This window comes from Culex pipiens, chromosome 1 (assembly GCF_016801865.2).
Source record: "Culex pipiens pallens isolate TS chromosome 1, TS_CPP_V2, whole genome shotgun sequence".
NCBI classification, from domain to species: domain Eukaryota; kingdom Metazoa; phylum Arthropoda; class Insecta; order Diptera; family Culicidae; genus Culex; species Culex pipiens.
Window position 1 is genome coordinate 79,252,783 of NC_068937.1, and position 7,303 is coordinate 79,260,085.

Genomic DNA, 7,303 nt, shown 5'->3' on the forward strand with positions numbered 1-7,303 from the left:
CCAAAACATTTAAATCTAACGTGTTTTTCACTTCAAAATCAAAGGAAATGTCCAATGGGGCAAATCGATATGAAATTCATTTGAATCTGAAGTGAAAAGCAGGTGAAACAAGAATGAATGATTATTCGCTTATGATCAGCTGGTTTCAAATGATTTTCAAGTCCATTTGATATGTAAAACATGTGCGGGTCAAAGGAAAAGCACGTGATTTTATTGTGTAGATTTTTGGAGACTCTCACGTGGAAAAACACTTGAGATTGCTATGTTGGTTTCTTTCAGTGTGTGGGTGGGAGAATTAGTTCAGCGAACCTGAAGGTAGATGGAGTTGGTGTTCGCTGGAGAATTTGCGGTCAGAATTTTCTCAAATATATGTATGGGGTGGCACGTCAGTTCGTCAGTGATAATAGTCTTACAAAAAGAACATTCAAGGTTATAAACTTTACATCTTTGGTTTTATGATAGTCTTTTTTTCAATCTTGGTATTTTATATGCACTTTCTTGTTTAAACAGTTTTAGACTTTATTTTAAATGTTTTTTGCAGCTGTTTTTTTGCTCTCGATGAATCGAAGTTTACCGAATTTATTTCATCAAATGATTGTATCTGAATTGATTTGAAGCTGTAACGATCTCTAAATCTCTGCGTTCTATTATGAGTTGGGCACATTGTAATTTGATTAGTACCGTAAACCGGGGTGACATTGATAGAATTTCAATTTATTTTTGAAATATTTTCCAACTGGTAAGGTTTGTCTTAAGATTACTATTTTTAAAACATGTACTAGGGTAGGCCACACAAGGTGCATGCACTATTTTTGATAAAAAGTTTTTTCAATAATGTTTAAAAAAAAAAGTTGCATTGAAAATTCTTATTTTGAATTCCGGGGTGACTTTGATAGTCATAGTTATTCTTGTAAAAATCAGATTTAATGTGTTCAAATTTTATGTTTACGTCAAATGTACCATCACTAAGGTGTCTGATACAGCTTTTAAGAAAAAAAATCAATGTTTATAAATAGTTAACTAAGTTTATAAGCTTTTTAACAAAATACATATAAATTTTAGGTAAAATTGTTAAAAAGTCAAAATGTTGCCTAAAATTCATTAAAACTAGTTTTGTTTATAAAATTATCGAATCATATTACACTCTAAACTGAAATCGAAGCAAGAATCAAAAGTTTTCACATTTTATATGACATTTGATTTACTGAAGATGCCTATAAATTCGGAGTTTTTTTTTTTAAATTATGGTTCAAAAACACATAATATCAATTATTTACAAACTTATTTTACCTTCTCCTAGTGGAAAATTGTCCAAAGAAAAGAATTCGAAAATGCATTCCATTTTTCGATTAGAAATCATGTTCACTGAGAAAATTATGACACTTTTAAAATACTAAAATAATGCTTTTTATCAACATTTTCTTAATTATAGTTTACTCACTATTTAAACTTAAAAAAAATATAAAAAACTTCTTCTTGAGATATTTTGAACACTTATCTACCGTAGTCAGTATGATTCCATACCATTCGGTACTTAATTAATTTGTACTCTTCATTTTGCGGAAAAATCTCAAACCTATCATAGTCACCCCGTTTTACGGTACAAAACATTTATATGAATAAAATTGAATAAATGTATTTTTGGCCTTATTTACAAAGAACCAGCAATTTTGTTTTGACTATTTTGTGCGATTACTGTTTTAAGTGACTTTTTTGTTTTCAGGATATTAAAAATAAATAAACACAAATCTGGCTCTTTGCTGGCTTTTTTCTGACTTTGTAAAGATTTTCAAGAGTTTTCCCTTTAAATGTTTTTAACAGATCTTAAACTTGTTCAAAAATGTTTTTTTCGATTTTAAAGTTTTTTTTTCTTTTCTAGAGGTGGATTTAGGTATAGAAGGTTAAGGATACGTAATGTTGGATAGAGATACCTAATAATCCACAGTCAACTCTCTGGTTGTCCATATCTAATTTATCGATATGTTCCCATATTGGATTTTTTTTTTCAGTCCCTTCAAAAGCATACTTTGATTATTTCGTTCTATAAACTGATGCCTTCCTTCCAATTCATTCGATAATGACACAAATAGAGTCAAATGTACACCAAGTCAAACCATGAAAATAACTATTCTCAAAAAGGCATTTTCACGCAAATCCAGAACTAAGTGTATACATCACATTTTGCAAATGATCTGGAACGCCTACACATTCATATCATATTCTGAGAAAAACTCCAATCAAAACAATATAAAACAAAATCGTTGCCTGACCACACGGTTCCCAGAATAATGCATTAAATTATATATAAATTAAGCAATTAGTCGCCACACGGGATCGCGCTAAACGCTAATTAGCTCGGCCCTTCGTAGAGATCGGCAGTTATAGGGGTGGATTATGCAACGTTACGTCCACTCCTGCCTTATCGATCTCGCGTGGAATGGTCACAATCCGTATTATGGAAACTTCCTTCCCCTGGCTATAATTTGCTCCTCCTCTCCCGTGTCTGCATGTGAACGAGCTTTTTAATCAAATTAAAGAAGTGAGTCTTATCAAAGCTTTGATTATCGCGGCTCACGTTGATTCATTCATCAGTTTCGGTGGGAACTTTAATGTATATGAATAAATCTGGATCGAGCAGTGATTGCAACTGGATAGCAGCAGTTGTGACAGCCAGATTTATGGGGCGAGCTTCAGATGTTGTTAAGACTTGATTGGATTAACTTGGCAACCATCTGTTTAAGTTGATAGAGTAAGTTTCCCTTTTTTCCTTATTAAATTATGTAAAGCAGAACATGATTTGCTACTTGTGTTTATGAAATCTAAATAATAAAAAAAGTAAGCATCACTTCATTCAACTTTAACATGAACTAATTGAGTTCACTCCCGGGGTGATCTCATTTGCATAATTGCCGAGATCGAGAGGATTCTCGATTAAACTCGCGTTATTGTTACACAGTTGCACTATGGGATCGATCTCAGGTACTGACTGTATCTACAGCAGAATATCTCAACATTCTTAGTTGAGTGTAACGACGAGGATTGCTAACTAGAGCTGTGCTAGTTGTTCCCAACTGGAGCCTCAACGAACAATAGTGGTTAAACTGATGCAAAGCTGGAACAACATGCCAAATCGAGGGGAAACTTCCGATGGGAAAACGTTTTTCCAAGTGGGAAATGTTGTTTACCGCACTGTTCGCAATCAATTAAGAGTGAAAAAAGTTATCTTGATGCGGCGATAGAATTCGCAATCGGTGTGATATTTGCTGCCTCGTTATGAAGTTTAGATAAGGCAAGTGTTTTACTTTTTTTTTTTGCCCGATCGTTCTGTTCATTCATATTTTACATCTGGAAATCGATGCAACTATCGAGCAATTCTAATAGGAATAATTCTTTGAGAGCATCTTACTTACAACCAAAAAGTCACGTTTTAAGTCAGCATTTTAATTGGATGTATGGGCTTACAGATAATAGTATATTTTTTTCAGTGTGGTGGAAACCTGGATAGTAAATAAGCTTACGTAAATATTAAAACGAGTAAAATTAAAAAGTAGCCAAAGGTAAAATTATAGGAAATTGGACGAGCTTTCCGGTATAAATATTTACGAGACTGAAAAATCAAGTCTGTGATATAGAAATTGCCAAAAAACACCAAAAAATCGCTGTATCTTCACAAGGATTGGACATAGGAAAATGGTCAATATGAATCCTTTTATTTAAAATTGTCTGTAGAATAGATTCCCCGATTTTTGGAAATTTTGACGTTTAGACCACTTTAAAAAAAAATAGTTTTAGTAAATGAATAAAAAAAAAACATCCTGCATTTTTTCGTGAGTCTTTTTGTAACATTTTAGGCTACTTCAAAAATTTAGAACGTTAAAAAAATGGTGTCATCACCTTTAAATTTAAGTTTTAAACTTAAAACGTTACTTAATCCACCTTTAGGTGGTCGGTGCCTTCCTCACATTCATAAAGTCAATACATTCAGTCAAAATAGCAACATTCCCCCTTAACATGTTTAACAAATCAACTTTATTACTCATTTCTTTTGATAGGGTTCGCAGACCTTCAATATTTCTGGCTCATCGGCAAGGTCTGATAAACAATCTATCCAAAGATAGTTCGCATGGAAGATTCAGACAATATTTCTATCACAATATCTGAAATCCGGCCTCCAAAAAGTGTATAAATAACACTTAAGTGCTATTAACTTTTGATAGGGTTGTCAGATCCTTGATGTTTTAGGCTCATTTTAAAGGTCTTTCGATTATCTAACTAACGACAGGTCGCACGGTGGACATCATTTTTATTGAAATATTTGAGATCTGGCCTCCAAAAAGTGTACAAATAACACTTAAGTGCTAATAACTTTGGATAGCGTTGTCAGATCCTCGATGTTTCATTTGAAAGGTCTTTCGATTATCTAACTAACGACAGGTTGCATTGTGGACCCGGACATCATTTTTATTGAAGTTTTTTGAGATCCGGCCTCCAAAAAATGTACAAATAACACTTAAAAGCTAATAACTTTTGATAGGGTTGTCAGATCTTCGATGTTTAGGCTCATTTGAAAAGTCTTTCGATTATCTAACCAACAACGGGTTGCATAAGGGACCCGGACATCATTTTCATTGAAATATCTGAGATCCGGCCTCCAAAAAGTGTACAAATAACACTTGAGTGCTAATAACCTTTGATAGGGTTGTCAGATCTTCAATGTCATTGGAAAGGTCTTATTAATACCTTTCTGAAAATGTATAATATTATAGGTTTTCTTGCAAAAAACATCCTGCTTACAATCTTCTGGACATACGCCAAAATTGTTTTTTTAGCATAACTTTTGAAGTACTTAACTAAACTTGCTGATTTTAAATAGAGACCTATGGGACCCCAAGACAGATCGAATGAGACTAATACGGCAAAATCCGTTCATCCAGTTCGGAGATAATCGAGTGACAATTTTTTTGTCCACCCACCTACACACATCCACACAGATATTTACTCAAAACATGATTCTGAGTCGATATGTATACTACGGTGCCCAGAAAAAATGACCCCCTGCTCCACAAGCGGAAAACGTTTTTTTGGGTTATTTTAAGCATCTGTGTAAATTTTGAGCGAAATTGGATGAGATTAACCCATTGATACCCGAGCCTAAAGTTGGTGTAAAAAATGTTTTTCATACAAAAATGACTTTTTTAAATCGCTAATAACTTTTCAGGATCGAGTTTTACAGCTTTGGTATGTTCTACAAAGATTTAGAGCATTAAATTTTCATTAAGAATCTCACTTTCGGGAATATTCGGATGGAAGTAGCGCACCTGCAGACCAAACCGTAAGAAACTTGGATTTTCCATACATTTTTTCGATTTTTCCCATACAAACATCACCTCCGAGTATAAATGGGTAAATGATGACCGATTTTGCTCATATTTGGTCCAGAGTCCTAGAATAGGTCAAGGAACAATATTCAGCTTGTGGAGCGAGGTTTTGAGAAAAAGTCCCATATTCTGGGCACTTTAATGTATACGTGAAGGTGGGTCTACGAGGTCAAATTTATAAGTTCATTTTTCGAGTGATTTTATAGCCTTTCCTCAGTAAGGTGAGGAAGGCAAAAATTGAAAAATCTCATAAAAGTGGCGTGTATTTTTCTTTCAGTGTATTTTTTTCAGAAAGCCCGTCCAATTTCCTACAAGTTTGTTTTGACCACTTTTTGGTACGATGCAACGGCTTCTAGATACAGTAATTTTTAAATTACAAAATATAAAAATAATTAAATAAATTACGCTTTTCTCAAATGTTATATTCGAGTACAATTGGCTCCATATACACAAAAATTGATTATATAGGCCTAGGATAACATTCATTGAAATCGGAGAGGGTTGGGTACAAAAGTAGGTACCAGAAAAAAATCCTGATTTGAGCAGGAAATGCTCATGGTTGAATAACAAAAACAATAATATAAATGATGATTTAATGCCTTCTAGAAAATTGTTCAAGAGATAACCGAAGCGAAACGCTCTGCCAACTTGATTTTGATAACGATAATTGGAAGACCTAATAGGAGTTAGCATAGCAAAACTAAACGAAAATATTTTCACTAAACCACTCACCTTTTCCGGAAGCACAACCCACTGCAAAGCATCGTTAGCGGTATCGCGAGGAAAGTATAAATCAGCAAAAAAGCCCTTCACCTTTCAGATATCACCGATAGATCGCAAACTTGCCATTTCAGTTTTACTCTCATTCACAGCTATTGGAAAAACGATTCGCTCGGTGGCAAAACACCTGCCAGTCAATTATCTCGTGTTCCCAGGATCATTTGCGTTACAAATGTGCTCAACACAAACACAACTGAGGAAAATTCAACGAAAACGCCTAATTTCGCCGCCGCTTCGCGTGTGCCGGCTAGTTGACCACAGAATCAATGTGAGCAAGTGCAGTCAGTGTGGTGGTAGCTGATCGCTGAGCTGAATGGAACAGACTCTGTGTGGTTGAGAATGGGCTGGTTTTTAAATTGCACCTCCGTCGACCGTTGGCACGTTTGCACAATGACGAAATTGGCTGCGTTAGAATGTGCGTGCCGGGTTAGAAATGTACGGGACTACTCAATAATGTATGGGTTGGTGGTAGGGATTACATGCAAACAGGTTTTTCGAGATAAAATTGTAAGGAAGACTTTTTTAAATTTTCTACACTGCCCCTCATCGCATAAATGTCCCATATTCATTGGCATCTTTTTTGAGTTATTGATGCAGTTTGGTTCAAAATCGTGAGCTCTTTCAGAAAAGCCTACAACATCCAGTACTTTGTCCTAGATATCAGGAGTAAATCCAGGTTTTTTCGCGAAAGCTTAATACGTAGCCTTATGTGTGGGACAAACTTCAAATCCGTTTTTCTCAGCTTGCTGTTTTTGCATATGGGACATTGATGCGAACATGGGCAGGACAGCACTTATATATGAAAAAGGGCAGTTCAGAGGCTTTACGACAAAAAAGTAAAAAAAAATTGGGTTCCGATCTCAACTCCAATATTTTAGATGCTTTAAGGTGACGACTTCCATCATTGACAGGACTTTTCGTTCGAAAATATAAATCTTCGTTAACTAACATTTTAACAAAATACCTTCTACAAGATGTTTATAACAGTTTCTATTCCTTGTAAAGTTATGGAAATCGTCATAAATCAATAATTGTCTACCAGGAAGTCAATGCATCAAAAATTTATTTAAATTTTCAGACACATTTGATTTAGAACTGAAATTATTTCAGTGCATCCGGCATATCCTGAATCAATTACTGATTGA